The sequence below is a fragment of the Falco biarmicus genome, chromosome 6 (assembly GCF_023638135.1).
Source record: "Falco biarmicus isolate bFalBia1 chromosome 6, bFalBia1.pri, whole genome shotgun sequence".
Lineage (NCBI taxonomy): Eukaryota > Metazoa > Chordata > Aves > Falconiformes > Falconidae > Falco > Falco biarmicus.
The window spans coordinates 18,612,231-18,633,767 of NC_079293.1; the positions used below are offsets into that span (position 1 = coordinate 18,612,231).

Consider the following 21,537-nt stretch of genomic DNA (forward strand, 5'->3'; position numbering starts at 1 on the left):
TCCCAGTGGCCAGTTGTTGTCCCAGGTATCTAAGGCCTGGGTGAGGTGTCTGATCTGCATTGGCAGGATTTAGGTGTCAGCCTTCCTTCACTGCTTTGGAGAAATGATGCTTCATTGCCTCAGCTGTGGCAGGCACCTATGTTCCTCTCAAAACCATGCGCTTGTGTCCCTTGGCACTGCTAGTGAGTACATTCAGGTGTGCTTCCCTGCTGGCTGCACTTCGCCAGAGGTAAAGGCTTACTCTACCCAAGCCTACTTGACATTCAGGTGAGGCATCCCTATGCCCAAGACTCTTTGAGACCTCAGTTCAGCCTTTGAACATCTTTGATGCTAATTATGATATAACAGCTATGTGAAGTATAGTCTATATTTGAGTCGACTAAGACTAAGACAAATTGTTGCTACTGAAACCCCTCGGGATTTCCTGTATACAACCTGTTTAGTGAATGTGGGATTCATTTCAACTCATTGCAGCCACCATTGCAAGTTAAACTGTCAATCTAAGCTACATGACCTCAAAGACACCTCCAGAAGATGATTCATTTCACATGCTATGAACACTTCTCTGTTGCTCTTTTGTCTCTGTTGATCACAGAAGGAACTGAGGTGCCTCACTTAGCTTATGATCAAGTGAAAAAGGAAGAATTTAATGTTAGGGCTGTTTGATCTTATGCTTTGGTTTCTTGTAATTTATTATGCTTTGTGTATAAATTAGGTTCTGTATGGGAAGTGTTCGTTGTTTTGTTACCAGTGGTCATAATATCAATACTAATAAACACACCTTCACATATGGAAACTGAAACCTGAAGTGTCTTATTGGTGCTGGTTTCAAATACTACAGCTGGCTAGAAGCAGACTATTTAAAAGCATATTTTTTTAAATAAAGAGGGGAAAGTAGCAGATCAAACCACATGAGAGAGTACAGTGAGTGGGAAGGATGCAGCTTTATATTGATGATAATTTTATTCTTTCAAGCTCCAGTGACTTACATTATCCTTTCTGCAGCTAAAATTCCATTGTGTTTATGGCATTTAATAAAAAAGTACAGGTCGGTTATTATTGCTGTCGGCAAAGGACTTTTCTTGAAGTCATTTAAACTACATACTAAAATTTAAATGCAGTGAGTTAGGTGTCGATTTCACTTGAATACCTAAGCACACGCAGATATTAGCTCAGAATCTTTTCTGTTAGACAATGGTCACATAAAGTAATTAAAAATGAGTTATCAGAACTTCATTTTGTCAGTAATTTATTCTGTAATTCTTAATAATGATACAGTGAAGATGTTTATTAGTACACTCAGTTTATTTAATAACTTTTGTGTATGTCGTGTAACTGAAGTTTGAGCTTAGATTTGTAGAGGTACTTCAGTTCTATTCTTGCTACTATTTCTCCTGTCCTTATGCTGTTCTTCAAAATAAAGTTTTAACATACTATTATGGATACACAAAGAAGGGAAGATTCAAGACATGCAGATAGAAAGAAGGAGCATGATTCCTACTGATTTTTAATAGATTTGATATGTAACTGCTATTTATGCCTTTAAAGTATTTCCTGAAATGATTTAAATCAAAGAGAAAATGGAATGTTCAAACCCTAGTGCATACAAGCAAACTGCACATGCAGGTAAAGATTTTAAACTTGCATGTTGTTTTGGTACTTACATGGCCTGCTTACCTGTCATATCCAAGCATTTAACAATACATATGCCCTTCTGTCCTCATCAAAGAAAAAATCATGGGTTAGTTATTTTTGGTTTGCCTGCCCCAAATCCAAAGTACATGGGAAAGGTCATGCTGACTTCTTGGTTATCCTTATTTCACAAGTAGTACCTAGCACCAGTGAGGGCTGTGCTTTGCAAAACTACTGTTTGAGACTTCTCCTGCTGAGAGAAGGCTGCGTGTTGGACATGACCACAGTGACAACCAGCAGTAGAGATTCACATGCAACAAGGGCCAGTTTCTGTTGCAATTTTGACACTATAGGGCATTCAGGAGAAAAAAACCCACTGCTCACAGCAAGGTCAGTGAGCTGCTGCTTTTTTTCTAAAAACTATCACTGTCACAATATCGGAAGCATTGTCCAGTCCAGTTTGAGCTCACACGTACATGAATCTCCCTGGCTAGATTTATGTCATCAGATGTGGGGTTTGGGATTGCATAAATGTAATATATTACCAAGTAGAGCTCAAGGACATTAGGGTTGCAGACTAACAAAATGCAGAGTCAGGTGCCACTGTTTGGAGAATATGAGAACAAAAGGTTTACACCTTGGGGTTTTTTTGTTAGCAGTAATCTCCTTCAGTCACAATGACACGTGGGTTGAGGTATCTGTTCTTTCTTCAGGTGCCATTCCATGCTGATGTGTCAGGAGAGTTTAGTGCTTATGATTTAGATGCACTTGCTATCAGAGCTCTGCTTTTGTCCTGCTAAATCCAGATAAATCACACCTGAATTCCCAAAAATATTCTGAGAGGGCTCAAATAATATGGGAGATATAATAATTTTTGTAGTACTTTGCGGGGGGAAGTTCTGGAAATCAGTGTAACTTCAGCCCCTAACAGCCTAGGTTTTACCCTGAAAGTATTTAAGAGAGCTCCCATTTGCCTCAGCAGTCAGAAAGACTACTGGTTATTAGCAGTTCAGACTCAACGAAATATGCCCATGCTCTCCCTCCTAGTCTTTTCTGTGGTGCCGTATTTCAGACAGAAGAGTTTAAGATGCTAGTAGCTAGCACAGCCAAAAGATTATTATTTTTTTTTAGGAATTATGTGTAGACTAATACTAATCCAAATGGAAGTTGATAGATCTGAACTAGCAGTGTATTTTGTTTCCTGTACCTTATATTTTAATAGCTAGTAAGTAAAACCTAGTTGGTGTTAGTCTACTGGTAATTTTAAGTGTAAAAGCAACCCTCTCTGTGGTCAAGACATCTGAAATGACATAAGAAAAGGAATGAAAATAAAAGGTGTAATGTGAAGACAGATGGGTTTCTACAGCCTTCAGCTCCCATGGTAACAAAGGATTTTGTACTAAATATTCACAGTGTAGGTTTCAGGACAGAATATGGAACATCATACAACATTTCAAAGAAAGTCTGAGATGCCTAAAATTCATTATCAGAAGAAACATGATAAGGGTTAATCGACAGACCATTTTTCTTTCTAATGTTCTTGATCTGATTTGAGACATTTCTAACAGAGAGATATTTTATCCTGTATAACCACATTTCCATAGCAAAAGTTTTAGACCCACCCATGCCCAAGTGGGCATTCAGAGCCCTCCTCTCCTGCAGACCTGAGTCATTGTGGAGGTTTCCGCAGCAATATGTAACAAATTCTTTATGTCTTTGTTAGGTGTTTTGCAGATACTGCTTTTGCACTAGCTATTTAGCATGAACTAGTCTATGTGATTCACTTTATGAAAATTATTTCCTATTAAAACCTTTCTACTGGAAAACTTAAGTCAATCATTATACCATTCATTTTATTCAAAGCTTGTGGTTTTGATTGCACGGTGTTTAATCAAATAGAGAATGTTATTTCATAAGTAACATCATTCGAAATCAGTTTGATGAGCACAGGAGCTGGAGGAGCCAGATAACAGCAATAAACAGGAAAGGGCATTGTGACAAGTAATGCAAGGAAGTAAAGGCTGTGATGGAAACTGAGACAGCAGTGTAAGCAACCCAAAAATTTAAAGATGGTGTGTTATCCTTCAGTAGATGTAAGGTAGTCATACAAAAGAATTATCACCTGACATGCCTTCAGTTTCCATGTGCTTTTAAAAATAGGGACAGAGCTGAAGAAGAATGGGTATGTGAAGGAAGAGCAGAGAAGAGACAAAGTTTCAGGGACAATTGAGCCCTTGCAGATACCTGCTGAAAAACAATGCCTGGAAAACAGATATGTGCTCAAGAACAAAAGATTTATGAGCGAGGCCAAGGGCTGTTGTGACTGGTGGAGTAAACAGAGCTGTTGACTGTCAGATTAGATAAGAGGAGTAATCCTAGTTATTTCTGCTTTGACACAATCACAATGATCACAGAAAGCCACCAACTTCAGCAACAGTCAAGAGGGTATTAATGTTTTCAATGCCAAAAATAAACATTCCAAAACACAACAGTCTTTGTGTTAATCAATTGTTCTACCATAACTGAGAAGGTGGATAGAGAGGGAAACATGCTGCATGAATAAGCATGAACGGGCCCCTTAAGCATACTTGTATTTTATTTTATACATATTTTACAATCATATGTGTATACCCCAAATACATATAAAATACTTTATTTTTCTGGCAAAACTTCATTTACTGCCTTTAAATCTGTTTTCTGTTTGAAACAGGAGTAGGAGTTCTGTGTTCCTTATAAAAATTACCTAAGCTTCACAAAGTATCCTGTCAAAATACTTGGTAACCAGGCACTTCAGTCTCATAAGTATTTTGGAAGAATACCATAATTCCCTTTTAAACAGTTTTCTGTTGAAGAAAACAAACACACCAATTTAAGCCTATTAACACAAAACAGATCTCTTTTGTCAAACCATGTAATTTCTTTCCCTTAACTATGCACTAAAAAATTCCTAGTTATATCTATCAAGAGATTAGTTTCCTTTTTTTTTTTTTTCTTTTTTCTTTTACTTCAAAAGCAGCTAACTACACAAAATTGAAGAGAATATAATAGAGGAAGTTGGAAAGTTGGAGGGTAGCATAGGTTTCAGATCAGAAGCAAAGGTGCTTCTCTGGAAGGTCTGCATGGAAAAAGTGAACTTGAAGAGGAAAAATAAATTTTGCACAATAGTATGGCCTCTGAAACCAATCTGAATCAACAGAATTCAACAGGAGCTTCAAAGGCGATTACAATGATGACCTGCTGTCCTGTGAAATAATAATATAGTCACAGAGATAGTTTTGTAGAAGCCGTTTGTGGAATTCTTGAAAGAAACTAGGACTTTTCAGTTAAAATGTATTTACAGGTTACTGACTTACTGACTGATGACAAAGAAGTGAAGCCCACACCAAACCCATAAGCAGACAATTTGGTTTCCTTATGAAACAGGAACACAAATACCAGATAAGTAATAGAAAAGTCAGAGAAATTTCTGACTTTCTATAAAAATAATAATAAAAAAAGGAAGTAAATGTTGTTTCTGAATAAAATTGTCTTGCTCTGGTATTCAAGAAATAAGTTTCCCACAGGCACTGTTGAACCCCACTGGCCGAAAGCCTTAGAGGAGTTCTAAAGTAAAAGTGTTGGTAATATGTGCCCTTTTTACACACACACTCATGTTTTAACTTGCAATAAAACTGCAGATATGTAAATTACTTCAGAAGTTCACTTAATACCCCATTTTTTTGTCTATAACTATGAACTTGCTATGAATTTCTTCTGCTGAACCCTTTTTGCATAATACAGTAGGTTTGACTGTGGCCTTATTATCCTTTAGTGCCATCCCTTACCAACGTAAAACATCACCACAGACTTTGCCTGAACTTCCCCCTTCCCTCTTTGTACAAGCTTCTTACCATCTGCTATATATCCTTAGATGCTTTCTTTGTTTACATATGGATTTTGGTTCATTATCTGTCAAAAAAACACAGATTTATTTCTCCCAAACTGTCCCCTCGGCTATGAGGTGTTCTGTCAGTGTTTTTAGAGTAACACCCCTATTGCTATTTGAAACAATGCCTATAATATTCAATACTGGCAAATTTCCAGATGACCACTGGATTCCCAGAGGTGATCTGTGCAATTTTCAAGTGAAAGCAAGAGTCTCAGTTTCAGGACTATGCAGCATGGGAGCAAAATATCAAACTAAGGTGGTCTCAAGGGAACAGCTGCAATGCCAGCTTGATTTCTTCAAAAGCAGCAAGATGTTTCTGTTTCTGTTGCTGTTATGTTCAAAGCCCCATAGCTCTAAAAAAAGGTTTTCACAATTAGATATGGAAAGAGAGATGACATATAGGGTTTTTTACAAGTTAACATTAAAACTTTGTGCGTTACTACAATGCAGACTTTGGCTCCCGTGAGAAAATTTGCACACCGGAGAGAATTCCATTTATTTAGCCCAAGTTTCCTAATGATTTCCTCTATTCCCAGTTTTCCAAGTTCTTCTGCACCTGTCTCTGACTAATACTAATTAAGGTGCTCTCTTTAAACTCTCCTCTGCTCCACCAAGTGTTTTAAAGAGTGCCAAGCACACCACCCAAATTTTGTGTGCTGCTTCTGCCATCTCCTGTATATGTGTTTAATCTCTGACAGGTTTGCAAAAAGCAGGAGAGAAGGAATAATGTAAGAGGAGGAATAATGTAATATTTATCAGCAAAACCAGTTTGAGAACAGCAACAATACAACCTACTGATTCTTGCTCCAGGAATAAAAAACACAACCCAGAAACAAAACTCCTGCTCCTCATAAACTAATCATACAGATTAGATATTTAGATGAAGAATAAGCTTTTAATCTTATACCATGACATTTGTACATGGGAAATATTTAACAAGAAAGGCAAGAGGGGAAATGTTTGAAGAATGTCCTGATTTGGGAGATCACCATTTTATTTACTTGGAGCAGGGCATTATTGTAGAGAGAGTTCAGAAAATTAAATGAACTTTAACAAATTTGCTGGTTATACACTTCTTGAAATGAATGTTCACAGTTACTGTAGAGATCCTTCTAGAATTTAGTTGTGGTTGGGTTTATGAGACCTTTCTGGTTCTATTAAATGAGCTGAATACAGACTAAGGACTAACATAAAACCCACTGAAGTTACTGTAAGTCATTTATATACTGAAGCAAGAAATCTAACCTCTCTTTCCTGTACAGGTTTCAGGTCACCTACAAATGAGCTTTTTCTCACTCATTTATGATAGCTCTCCTGCACTTACCTAGCAGAAGGTTTCACTCTTGGATAAGGCAACCTTCCCTTCCATTTAATCAGCTTCTCTGTGTGCCCAGGGAAACTCATGTGTAGGTTCCTTCTGACAGGAGAGGGACAAGAAAAAATACATTTAAAGGAAAGGGAGGAGGAGGAGTTTGCAGGTGCATGGAAGACCAAGTGAACAAGTACAAAACTGCAGTCTCCTCTTCTGCTGCTGCTTCCTGAGGACCAGGCACATGGATTGGAGTTAGACCACAGACTGTCCTGCTCTTCAGAGAAAAACAGGAAATAACACTAAGCATCTAAACAGTAATTCAAGAAAAATATGCCGATTTAAGTTACCACTATTCTTAGATAATAAAAAAAGACAGTCTCAAATGGTTCAGAAGGGCTATATGATTACTGATGTTGTACATGCTCAGGATACCAGAGGAAAATAGAATTTTCCTACACGAGACTCACAATCTGCAGGAAGTTCATCTTTTATAAAGCAGCTTTTTCAAAGAATCTATATACAGAACTGTGACTCACCACCACCCAAGTAGTTTAAGAGAAGTTAAAAGAAAAAAGCAAGTAAACAAGCCTAAGCCTAGTGTCTTGCTCAATCTCCCCCAACCCCTCTGCCTTTCTTCCACCCTTCCCAGGAAAGATTCAGAAGAGTTTATAATGATGAAGAAGTATAGCCCTATAAAACATTAAAGAGGCCAACAGAAATAGCTACTTTGAATGTCTCCAAAGCCCCTTTAAGGTCTTAATTGCTAGTCACGTTAAAAGCTCTCTGTACAGACTCTAATTGAAAATGAAGTGTAGGAGAAATGAAATCTAGCCTCATCTAAGTCAGTAGGAGTCTTATCATCTACACTGACAGCAGCAGAATTTCACACAGGATATTTACTGTCGCCATCCTGGTGAATAGCTCAGCACCTTTTTTAACACTCAGCTGGAAACTTTTTAGCAGCACAGTACAACCAGATTTTACAGCCTGATCCTTGCTATGTTGTGTAGTCACAGAGAATGTGAGCAAATGTATAGACAGATGTGACAATACTTACATGCTTGTAAGATTGCTTGGACTTTTACCAATGGGAAATGCTGTGACTCATATGACCATTATTACACAGTGCCTTGCATATAAGTGACTCCTAAATTCTTTGCAAATCTCAGTTCTATGAGAATTTTAAATTAAGTTTTGCACTGTCCATTTTTTGCAGTCATGATCCTTGCAGCTATGGAAGGGTCCCTTTCAAGTCTGAAACACAGTGGGGATAATTTTGCACTTCTTTTTCTGCTTGTTTATATCTACTTACTGTAATCCCTGTTCAAGCAATAATGAAATAAAATGAACAACCTAACTGAATTGTCAGTTTGAATGTTTCCAGCATTCAAAAAAGAAAAAAGCTACAAACAACTAAGATTCAAGAGAACAAAGAAATTGTGACAAAACTTTTTGATCAGAAAGCAGATGGTGTGAGGTATTAAAATTAGATACCTGTTAAATATAAAATATGTTATGTGAACAAAAATGCACTATTTGCCTTTCCTACACAGCTTTGCATGAACGTGTTTAACATCTTCCCCCCAAGTGAAGACTGAGAAGGAGCAGCTATGGTTTCAGGACCAGCGTTTAATGGAAGCACAGAAGTACTGGAGAACTTAAACATCACAAGCGTATTATTCATTCATACTTTTGTACCATTTAAAATGCACAAAAGCTGTAACACAGACAGCATTTTCATGTTTTTGATTAAGATAATTCTTCTTATAGCTGTAACCGGTACTTTTTATTCACTAAACTGAAGTTCTGTCCATACTTACCTTTCAAGCCAGATGGTGGTTTTTGCCTAGAGGGATTCCAGAAGGGCATTCTTGCAATAGGAATGTACTTTGTATCTGGTACAGAAAAACAAAGAGCAGCCAGGCATGAGGCTCTGTGTTGTTCTGTTCTGCAGACTGTTTTTTCACGTATCTCGCTCTCTCTCTCTTCCTGTTCTGTTCTCCATTTAATTTCTTCATGCACCTTTCCAGACCCCTACCAAACCTTTATTGAGTAGAAGATGACCTACACTATCTAGATTCCCAACAGCAGAGACATCCTTGCCCATCTGAGGTTAGTAACTAAAAGGCATCAGTTCATTTCAGAATGAGTCATGATTCAATATATTAATTCAATCTATTAAAATGGCCATGTATTTGACTAAAAGGCTTATCGTTTTGTTTCTCCTTCACATTTATGATAAATCTTTTCAGGTTTTACAGCATTATCTTCTTTAATAATATTTGTTAAAACATGTGTACATTTAAGTGACGTTTTCTTCAAAACAGAACCTAACTGGCTTCTCACCATTGACCATACCAAGTGTTAGGAATTAGGTTCTTTGAAGCTCAGTTTCTTAATTACCTTGAAAGCAGATATTGCTGATCTACTTAAAGTTGTTCTATTTTTTTCTCATAATAGACCCCAACATTTTCAGAAAAAACAAATAACAGATGGGTTAATCTATTTTTATTTATTAAGTGATAAGTCTAAGAGACTTAAGAAAAAAAGGAGTCTGAACTGTATGTGTATGGAGGACACTAAGCTGTGTGTTATCATGCTTAGTACTGTTTGAACAAACATCTCTGTAGTGTTCACTCAGGCTGAATTCATTTACTCTATTGGGCTCAGTATTTGTCTGCAGTATAAGAAGAAATCCTGTATAAAATAAAACTTAAAGGAAAATGGTATTTTCACTTGAATTTAAGTTCTTCCTGTGCAGGCTTGAAATGCATGTATGGTATAGAATATATCACTTTGTTGTTGCAAGGTTTCTGTAGATGAGGAGAGAAGAAATAAACAACAGTTTCCCCCAAAGCAATTTACAAATAAATATAAAATGTCTTAATGGATATTATATTAATGTATCTTCATATAGGTGACCAATAGTCATATGTTACCCATTTATTTATTTATTACTGTAGGGTAGCAACTATTATAAAGTAGAATGAAGGCCTGGTTAAACTAATATTTAGCTAGTTGTTTATGTTACAGTAAGATCCAAAGCATGCTTCAGGGTGCAATGGTGGTACCCTAAAAGGGACAATCACTTAAGATGACCAAAATGTAGACAAGGACACTCTAGAGCTGTCATTGTCTTAGAGAGATCTGGGTTATGCAAATTGCTACAACAGAACACCAAGAGGAGACAATTCTGCAAGCAATTTGTGTTGTACAGTTACATAGGCTCAGCTTGTCACATTGTATTTCTATTCCATAATACAATATAAAATCAGATGCTCCTTGAAAACTTCTAATTAATTTGGGAATTTATACGAAGTAATTTATCTTTGATTCAATCCTTTTAATTTTATGGTACAAGAGAAATGTGAATAAAGACATCATCTTCCAGCAAGTCTCTACATGACTGGGCCAAAGCAGTGAAAGGAAGCAAGTTTAGATACTAGCCCACTCCCTTATTGGCAAACGTTGAAACAACTTATCCCTGATTGAGCTGTCTTGCTGCATTAAAATCAACACACAGGTAAGAAAAACAAAGAGTAGTTCAGTTAAATAACACAAAACCAGAGCAAACAAGGAATTTTATCATAGCGCTAGTCAGCAAAGCTAATAATATGCAAATGACAACCTTTTTAACTACACATGAGGGAGTTAGACCACTGAAATGTTGAAAGTTTATCTCATTTTTAAATCCCAGCATTGTTTTGGGAGTTCCACAATTCTGTATATATCACAGAAGTCTAAACATTCCCCTTCATACATACAATTCCTTTCAAACAGAAAAACTTCTTAGGAGGATCTCTAAGTTTCTCTATGCACTTGCTGGAGAAAACAATAAAAGGTAGCAATTTTCAATTCTGGCAGTGAACCTATTACCTGACAATTTGCTATAGTTACCCATAATTAGATTTATTGATAAAACCTATACTTTTTGGCGGATTTGATTTTTCTATATCTTTAGCACCCTTTAACATGGGTCATTAGACCAAATCCACAGCATTTTATTTATTCCACAAATATGATGAGTGCTAGAGCAGGAGAGACAGATAAATGCAAAATATGGAAACTCTGAATTCTTTCTAGTTTAATGCTCTATATAGGTTTTATCGATTTAATATACCTACAAGAGAAAAGGAATTTCAGGCTCACTGGCTACGGAATGAGAAGCTTTGCTAATACATAATTTAGGTCAAATCTTCAGAGCTTGTGATTATTTTTTTTTTCCCCAACAGTAGCTAGGACAAAATTTCATCAAGGTATTTATTTTGCAGCAGCACAAGCCAGTATTAATGCCTAACCTGATTTCAATACTGTCTCTCCAAAAGCTTAAAACAAGGTGGCTCAAAATATCTTGTGGCCACATCTCATAGAGTACAAATAGTCACCTGATCTCAGTTCACATACTCTCCTACCAACTGATTCACTTATCTGATCCATCGTATTGATAATAGAATGAAGTTAAACACAAGCAAAGTCTGTTAGTGTTTTCCTGGGCATTACCTGCCTTCCATCTGTACCAGGCAAAGCCAGAACTAATATTATAACCATTTTATATATATATATATATATATATATATATAAAATATTGACAGGAGATACTATCTAAGAAATAGTAGCTACCTATATAAAGCCTCAGGCCAGGCAGGTGTCCTGGGTAGCTCAAAAGGTGAGTTTTCTATGCTGAACCGGAACTGTGAGCCTGAGCATAAATCCTGGCCTAATAATGGGAATTCTTTGTGTTGATGCTCTGTTTTTTCCATCGCAGTCTTCTTTCACAGTACAAAATATAGTGAACACTAGACACTTCTGAATCTCAGAAGTCTTTCACCAACTTCTCTTTGAACCCTGACATGAGTGCTTGAATGGTTATTTGTAGCTGCACAAGCTTTTAAAATGCCTCCCCTTAGAACCTGTTTTACGAGCAGTAATACCCGCAAATCTGTTCTCAGGATAGCAGTCAGTTGGTAGTATTTGATAATACTTGAATTATTCACAGAGCCAGTTTCCTTGTTACATGCCTACCTGGTTGGTTTCTACAATACTGTCATGTTTGGGTTGCTGCTTGTAGCTGATATTAGATGTGATGCATAGTGATTAAAAGCTTTTAAGATGCATATTTTCTGAGATTTATTTAGTTCACCGTATTTAATATTATAACCCAATATTCTTGAATGATCTCACACTTTTTTTCTATCTCACTTTATGCATTCTCATAATGGAAATTAAGTAACTGAGTGGTAATACTAGTGTTTTTCTCAAAAATTATGTGAGATTTCCAAGGCAATTTGATTTTAAATAATTACACCCTGGAGTTTTCTTGTTCATCATTAGGATAATTTAGTTGGATTCTTCACAAGTCCTTAACTGTGTAGTATGGATCAGTGCTTCTTCAAAGATTTTGAAGGACTCAATAATTGTTTTTTTTATTATTATTTCCTTGCCCTTCTGTTGACACTTATTTGCTATTTGAGCAGATGAACAAGTTTAATGACCACTTAACAAGTTTAAAACATTAGGTCATTATTTTTAAGTACTCTTCTCCTTTTGTAACAGTGTACATCATTACATACAGCATAAGAGAGCCCATTTATTTAGGAGATAGAAGTCTAAGAAAGCAGAAAGAGCAATGGAGAGTGAGTAACAGTAATGAGAACAATTTAAGCCAAAGGGCAATGCTGGAACAGGAACAGATAAATATAAATTGCCCGTTAATTAAATATTAAAACATTTTTAGTCTCTTAGTTGCTGTCTGTTATAATCCCCACTGGACCCCTTTTGCAGATGGTTGTTAGTTTGTACCCATAAGAAAGCTGGGACATGACAGCACCAGCTTTCACACCCAGACTTTTTTTGACAGTTATTTCTTATCTGTCTTGGTATTTAACAACCTTAATAGTAAAACAAAGAGTTATTTACTTGAGGTAACTCTCTTAAAAGCAACATGTGCAAGGAAAATCTTAAAATAAGAAATGTAAGATACAAATTTAGTGCACAGGGTTAGCTACTTTGGTGCATCTCTCCTAGTTATCCTTCAATGTGCCCAGACATCTCCTGAATACATTCTACTTCCCCAGAAGTTCCACATTTTTGCTTATTCCTAACCTATTTTTCTTCAGGGTTACATTTTGGACACCACTAGAAGCTTTCTTGGCTGGAAGCAGATTAGACAGATGCTTAAATGTGGTTCCTCAAAACTGACTAGCAAGCAGATATGTGAATTCTATAAACATCATTGGATAGTTCTTCCTGGAATGGGGAAATTCAGATACTTAAGGATTTTCCATATGCTTCTAATTAACACTATCTGCCAGTTATCCCCACCCAATCTGAACTACTCATTTATCCCAAGGCATACTTGGCATGAGTAATACACTCATAATAAATTTTGCGGAGTTATTAAATCTATACCTGTTCAGTTATCTTATAATCTCTAGTTCCAACACAAGCCTTTTATGGAGTGACTTGTCCTATATCCCTGCCTGGTAATAAATAGCTAAAATAAAGCTATATAGTGCTGTGAGGCACATAAGAAATAAAACCAAACAGTGCTTTGCATATTTTCTTATCAGGAGACCTAAGCCTTCTGTTCAGCATTTGTTAAAGCCATCACCAGCATTAATGTGCTTGTTCATATAATAATTGTAGATTCACAATTAGTCCGAGTAATTCAATGCATTCTGTTGTTGAAGGAGTAGATCTCATCAGTATTCCAGCAGAACTAACAAAGTTGCTTCACACAGAGTTCAAGAGTGCAACTTTAAAGTCCAGATACAACTATTTTTACAGTTTAAGATTTCTGTAATATGAAACAAAGAAAAACATGTTCATTATTAAGGATCACAATTATGTTAAGGAATAAGCAGTAGTTCCGTGGAATGATGCAATTCTCATAGACTGGGTTTTAAAAAAAATTGAACCTATTGAGATTGGTGATATTGGAACACACATCTGAAGATTTTAAAGCAAGAGTTCTTGCTTACATCTGAACAAAGCCTAACGCAGCACACACTACTCATTACCCTCACATCTGCAATTCTTTGTAAATTGAACTAATACATTTTTTACCTAAAATTTAACTTTGGGTTTAGCTCACTTTTGTATATTAAAAAATTAATTTTTTAGTTACTTCGGAAGCACTAAACTGGTACTTTAGCTGTAATTTTAAGATTCTTCTAAAGACAATAAAATAAAAGGAACACAGAAAATATGTTGAAGGGAAAGAAAAAAAAAAAAAAAAGAGCTTTTGCAGACCTGGATTATGATTAATTCACAGTTCTAAAATGCTTGTCAAGCTAATCTGGGCTGCTGTAGTCAAGAATAGTGGTCCTTGCAAAAGAAAACATACGGACAAGAAAATCTGGTAAAATAAAACAGCGCTGGCAAAATGATTAAAAAAGAATTGTAGCAGGAAACTTTACACAGAACTGTAATTCTATGCAACCCATGCTTATATAAGTGAAATAAACTTACATCAATAGTATTTTAAGTTCCCACATAAACAAAGCTAACTAAATGCTTCTACGATATCACACAGCAAGTTCACAATGACTAAAATTGCATTCTTTGGAAAGCATAGCATTTGCCACAATAATGACTATTGTCCCATATGAGGGTCATGTAGGCGGGAATGGATGCAACAGAGCTGTTCTCCGAAATAAAAAAAGCAGTTTTGTTATAGATTTTCAGATTTTTTCTTGCTTCTGACAAATTTTAACGTCTTGCTTTCTTTATATTTGAAGGCAATGTGCTTTTGTTGTGGCTTCTGCTTCTGCTCCCTATGGACAATTTGACTTTTCAGATATGAATACCACAAAATTAATGGTCCAGTTAACTTACTTTTCTAGGAGGTTAGCTGTCAGTGCCACCTGTTTGTGTGGTACATGCTTATCTTTTCCCATGATGGTGATCAGCTTTAGGCTTTCTAGTGATTTACCATAAGTATTTTCTGCAAATACTTTCCACATTGTTACAGCGTGTATAGCAAGGTGTAGAAAACACTGGTGACTGACGCTTCTGCTGCCCATTCCCAAGGGCCTCAACTTCCTGACTGTAGACACCAGACACTCAGGAAAACCTTGCTAGCCTGTCCGATCACAGCTTTTTCTTGTAGAAGAGATTCAAATGAGGCTAGTGTCTTAACCACTTTCTTCACCCTACCTTTATTACCGACTACTATCCTTCCTTCCTTCCTCGTTCACTCATATGCCTATTTAACCTTTTGGGCTTTCTGATTTCATTGCACTCATTTCCAACCACTGATTTTGAAGACTAAATCTTTTTCATTGAAATGGCAGCCTGAGTGATAGTTTGTGTTGTTTGCCTACCTTACTCTCCTGCTGTGTATGTACAGGTTTTGCATTTGTTTTGACCTGAAGAAATGTAGAGGCATGAAGCTGGGTTAATTAGCACTGATAACATACAGCTGTGGGCTGGCTTCAGGGGTGGTGGGTTGGCTGGTGTAGATAAGGTGCAGCTGTGGCTGGTTCTGGTAAGGGGTTGGGCAGCCGAGGAAGAGAGAGGAGGAAGAAGCAGAAAGAAGAGAGAGACCGTGTGCCATGGATGAGGTGAGATGAGGAGAAGGCAGCAGAGGGACTGTATGAAGAGCATGCTGGTATGGGATGGTAAAAGACCTTGTTGCAGCTGGCTAGTTTGGAGAGTGCTGTGACAACAAAACACATATATTTGTTAAGATACAGCTCTTGTGCCTTGTTTTTCTCTCCTCCTCAGTGAAAGATGTAGTCTGTTAGGTAGAACTGGCTTTTAGTGAACCAGCCCTTCCTATTCCCCAGACTTTCCCTTGAAGCATAATGATTTTCAGTCATTACTTTTAACATTTTGCCTTGTACCGATACAAATAAAAAAGTTACAGAGAAAGAGAAGTTTCCTTATATTCCCTACTGTAAAGGCTAATTAATGTAAGAATTAATGTTACTTCCAGAAGTTGTTGGGTTTGGGGGTTGGGCTTTTTTTCCTTTTTGCATCAAAAAGCATGAAGCTGAAGATACCTCAAAAGGTAGCATATGTAATAAGATTTTTTTTAAAAAACTCCTCTTTGTTTGGTATTAAACACCCTTTTTGATTAATGTTCTATGAGGGAGTATGCTATATGTTACTAAAAAGGAATAGAATTTAAAAATGCCATTGTTCATTTATATACTATGGAAGAGTAAGCATGAATTTTTTTTTAGTGTGATGAGTTGACTCAATCACTAAAATATAATTATGGACTATCAAGACCACTTGTATTCAATACACTGGAAGTTTATTCTCATGTTTTAAAGAAATAGCCAGTCTGTGTCTGCCCACTAGCAGATCAGATTGAAACAACCATGGGACATCAGCAAAAGATGAAGCATCCACAAACTTAAGCAGCCACTCAGGGAAGATACTCTGAACTGTAGTTTTGGTACTCAATTGAATGAGTACATTTACACTCCCTCTTATTCCTTTTGGCTCTGGACTTAATCGACCACAAAGTAATACCATAAAACACACATTAAGTAAATACCTCCAGTTTTATTATTAAAGAAGTTAATGATAGAAGTCAATGAAACAGAAACAATTGGATGGAGTCTCCTTCTCTGGAGGCATTCAAAACTCACCTGGATGCGATCCTGTGCAACCTGCTTTATCAGGGGGGTTGGACTAGGTGATCTCCAGAGGTCCTTCGAACCCTGACCTTTCTGTGATTCTCTGGCTAAGACTCAGGTATTTCACATTTGCTAATACAGCAAAAGCAGCACTGAGACCTGGCTCGCTGTCTGAGCCCTACAGCTGCGTTCATGAGAATCTCACCTGATTAAGCCATGTGGAAGTACAACCTAAGGCTGTAACATCTCTGCTTACAGTCTAGGGTGGGGTTTTTTTGCATAATTCAGTTAATTTCACGATACCTAATGTCATAATGGTCACACATGACACAAACTGCATGAGCTTTATGGGAAGGGTGGAATGACAGCTGAGAGTCTGCCATCAAAATTGTTTTTACAAGTCAGGTTTCATTAACATCATTGGTATGAATCATTATATGACAGCTTGCAAACTGAATGCATACAAACAGCTAACTGCTTTCATTTGAATCAAGGCTGAGACAGGCTCTCAGCTCATACAAAACTGTTGGCAGTTGCTTATGAGATGATTGCTATGACTATGAGAATCGATATAGATGTTGATTCTGTTATGATGCTTACTAAAATCCCATTTTATTTAGCATTGAGATGCTCCACCTAGAACATAAATCAGACGTCACATGCTTCAGAGGTAAAGATAGTAATGAGGCAGGTGTGACAGGACCATTTCTGTTGTGTCTCTTTGAATGCATACTGTGTTCCACCCCCTCACCCACTTCACTCCAAGGATTATTTATCAGCAGGTAAAAGCAGGAAAAAAATAATAAAACAAATCCTCATTTGCGAAGTCATCCTGTACCTGAGAAAATCTAGCTGCGTTCCTTTTGAATCATAACCTCCAGGAAATCTTTATTCCAGTAATTCACTATTACAATACAAATATTACAATACAATACAAATCTTGATACAACAAGAACTAGTGAGTCAGTAAAAGATCCTAGTGCTTAGTGCATTTCTCAGAAAGTTCATGTGTCTTGTAGTACAAATATCCACACTTTTCAGCTCACAACCATAGATGAGCATGAACACAATCATTGCCCTGCATACATTTTCGTAGAGATATAAGATTTAAAACTCTGCTGCCCTAGAAGAACAGAACAATAAAAAAATCTAAATACAGAAATGGAATAATTTCTCTCATCTTTATGAAGGCCTTTCTTTTAGTTAACAAAATCCATTTTAAAATGGTTAATTAATCAGCTATGGCTGTTCAGCTTTCAGCTGAAAGGACTTCTTAAACCCACCTCTGTGTCCCCTTTCCATTTCCTTTTTTTGTTAGACTGGATTTCTTTTCACAGACATTGCTATGAGGTGAAGAGACAGGGTATCAGTGGTTCCATCCACTTGCTGTATCACAGGTCATGAGTGATTTGAAGAAGCTGAAGGAAGTTATGATGCAAATAACACTGTGTGGAGAGAGGCATGTCTTTCTACATTTCATATCTTTGTACTGCATTGCTTCGATCTGCTCTCAATTTCAGAAGCGTTTTCTGTCAGCTGTCATTATCAAGGTCAGCTTCTACCTTGTTTTGGAGAGGGAAGTAAGAGAACACTACTCTGTCTTCAAAAAATCTTATGAAATATGTCAGGATTTTAGCTTTTGATGTGATGTTCTTGTAAGGTCACCTTGATGGTAATTTTGTGCAAGGCAGCATGTTGACTGAGCAATGCTGAGAGGAATAAGAAAGGTGAAAAATGCTAGAAAAAGTTTTTATTCCACATTGCAACGTCAAGAAAATCCATGACACTTCCTGTCAATTGACACAGCTTAAGCTCCTTATTTTGTATCTAAATCAGGAAATGTTCAGTGTGAGCTTTCAATGACCTATTAGCACAAAAAATTCTGGTACAAAATGGGGTTTTGCTTGGATTTACTATTTGTTTGCTTGTTTGTTTAATCTGACCCATTGCAGTTGTGATTTAATGGTAGGGACTTAGCAGTGAACCCGCTGCTTCTCAACCTGAGAGACAGGATCTGTAACTCACGAGTTTGTGCTGTTCTTATTAAGTGGGTCTGTCTCTGCCAATTCATCTTAAAACTATTCTGTCATGTAAAACAGCTAAAACATACAAAACTAAAGGTGACATCAGCTACAGGCATAAAAAACCAAGACACATTGAAATTTTTGTCATCTATGAGAATGATGTGGAGCTTCAACTTGAGCTTCAGCTGGACTGTCCAATATATACTGGCTGCACTGTATATATCACAATGTAGTATGTAGCCTACTTATACAAATTTAAAGTCATTGCCAATTGATAGCTCTTTAAATGATATGGCCATAAACCCATGCAAAAGATAACCATGAAATTCACCCCAACTTGTCTGTATGGCTATAAGACTTCATTTCTCTCAAACAAAGGAGGGGAAAAAATGTTGTACCACTCCTGTGGTATGAAATACTCTGTTTGGAAGTCCATTGGTTTACACTCATATTTTGTACTTCTAATTAAGTTCTGGGAATTCGTTTGTTTTTTAAAAAGTATTGCACTGGCATTTTAACAGGAAGAGCTTCACCCTTCTTTGAACATACCCTGGTGTGAGATCACTTGTTTGTAACATAGGAGACCATGACCAAGTCTCTTTCTTGATCATATTGACGTTACTGTAGCTAGCCCTAGGAAATCCTCATCAGTGGCGTGCCAGAGCTGTTGCCCAGTTCTGGAGCTCGGTCAAGGACTGAAGTGTTTTCTGCATGAAATCCACATGAATTTGAGCTCTAGAATCCCTAAGGCAGTCAAAACTATAAATATCAGCAGCAGCTCTTTGAATAACTAGTCAGAGTTGCTCCATTTTCAGATTAGTCTGTGTAATTAGCTGGAGGGAAGGGGAAGCCCAGGTCCTCAGCTTGTCCTGCTTTAGTCAGTTCCCACCTTCTTTGGTGTAAAAAACTTATGTTCCAAGTTAAGCAGCTCATGAGTTACTATTCTGAAACACAATTTTAGATATAGATTCCTATAATATTTTTGGGTTCTACTTTAATCACTGAAAGTCTTCCTTTGGATTTGGCCCTTTGTTTCTTTAAGGTACTCAGCTTTGTCGGTAGAAAGGGATGTGGTTTCTATATCTCAAAGGAATGTGTTAAGGATAGACATATAACCATAATGAGATGATCCACTGTGATGTGGCCACAGAAATATCTAATGACTAGACATACCTTCCTAAAAGAGATTTTCAATAAAATCATCAAAAATTATAAAGTTTCCAGCAAGGACTTGTGACTTATTAAGGTAACATTTTCTCAGCAGGAAACAAACCTTGCAAAAAACATTTTAATCGATACTCTGATCATCAGTATTCAAGACTTCTGTGCTTAATGTATATTCAAATATTGACTGAAATGTTTTATCACAAGAAAGGGTCTGCTTTCAATGCAACACTACAAATAAGTTTTGCTAAAAGATTCTGATCTGTAATCTGACCACCATGTTTAATATGTATCAATTATTCATGGTGAAGCCTGGTGGTTAATTGATTGTTTTGTAGACAAGAAGCAGACAATGTTCTGATTAACTTGAGATTTTGAAAGCAGCCTCGCATATGTATTATTTCATATGTTCAGATCAAAATTCTCAGTTGTATTCTCAAAAAACAGGTGAAATTTTGACTTCTGTGACCTTATATATTCTGAAATTTTTTAATTACTGACTTTTTTTTAACAATAAACTTTTATATAAAAAGACATATAAACGTAGCTTTTTTTTGCCAGGGCATTTAAATGAATATAAAGAAACATTAGAACTACAGAAGAAATTTACATACCTCGGGAATCCAGTTCAGTAGGACACTGACACTGTCATTTAAATGCCTTATGCTGCCTCAAACCAAAATCTACATTTATTTTTAAGTCTAACTTTTCAGTTTTCTAGATGACTGAGATGTTGTAGATGAGACAAGAGATCATGCATGCAACTTGATATATAGCTGTCAAGTATTTGTACAAAAGTGAAGTATAGGGCAAAGACAAACTAGTTGTTCCTTTGTGCTTTTGTTAAAAACAGGACAGCAAAGTCCATTTGGCAGAAAAACAAAGCAATATTCAACTGGTCTTTTATGTCTTTTATCCTGTAGAGAGATTTGTAGCTTTGGAAAGACGTTAAAAAATGATGGCATGGGTAGCATATGAAACTAAATTGGATAAGCCTTCAGTTAAATTTGAGCTGTCTGTATAGACATGTATGTACATTGTCTATTTGAAGAATGTAGGTAATTACCTACTGTGATTGATACCAGTCTGGTCTCTTTTCAGATAGGCTTTTTACAATGTAAGCAGCTGTAATTTTCCAGCTAGATGGCACAGCAGGCAGCACGTGAAATATGATGTGCTGTTCCTTTCCGTGAGGAGTAAAACCATAATCCATTCCCTTATAAACCTCACTCTCTTGGCTGGACAAGTAAGTCTGCAGAGAGTGCTGAGCAGGCTCAGCATCAGCCTGACTGAGGACTGCTTTACGTCTCTGCTATGGTTTCTCCAGTCCCTCCCACTGCAGGCTCCAGACACTGCTGACTACAGACACTTCAAAAAGGAAGGCAAAAAGTGCCAAAGCCCCCAGCTTTAATTTCTCTCTATTGTCTCTGTCCTATTGCTCTCAATTATGTTCAGTCCACCCAACTTCAGCAGCTTTCCAGCAGAGCTCTGCCTCCTTCCTTCCTTCTAACAGTTCTCCATTATAACATGATTATTCAATACTTGCAAATGGAAAACATAACTATTCACACTCAGAAACACTGTCATACTTTATTGAACAAAGTCTATCTTTATCTGCATTCCTGAAATTGTCTCTGCTGTTTCTGTAATTCTCTCTTTCCCTTCATATTTTAATATGTATGACAGAGGCGAGTAGAAAGATGCACACAGAAGACAAATGAAAATAAGGTCTCAGAAGCAGGAAACAGTTTAAGAAGAGATACCAGTAGCCAACACCAATATTGATCATTTGAGTTCATGTAATGTCTAGAGCAGAAATGGTGATTTGAGTTCCTGTGTTCTTAATTATTTAATCTTGGGGTTTGGATATCATTGATACTTATACAC

General features: G+C 36.8%; 2 long non-coding RNA genes across 2 annotated transcripts in view; both read right to left on the reverse strand.

The window, feature by feature from the left end:
• Positions 1-8,770, reverse strand: part of LOC130151748 (uncharacterized) — a 32,949-nt gene extending 24,179 nt beyond the window's left edge. Inside the window, exons 1-2 of the long non-coding RNA XR_008822700.1 lie at positions 8,693-8,770; positions 6,885-6,977 (exon numbers count right to left, since the gene is read on the reverse strand). This is a non-coding gene — a long non-coding RNA (uncharacterized LOC130151748). The remainder of the gene's footprint in view (positions 1-6,884; positions 6,978-8,692) is intronic.
• Positions 8,771-11,974: 3,204 nt separating this feature from the next.
• On the reverse strand, positions 11,975-17,319 carry LOC130151749 (uncharacterized). The gene is made up of 2 exons (XR_008822701.1): positions 14,709-17,319; positions 11,975-13,668 (listed from the first exon to the last, which is right to left on the reverse strand). It is a non-coding gene; the product is annotated as an uncharacterized LOC130151749 (long non-coding RNA).
• Positions 17,320-21,537: the final 4,218 nt, after the last annotated feature.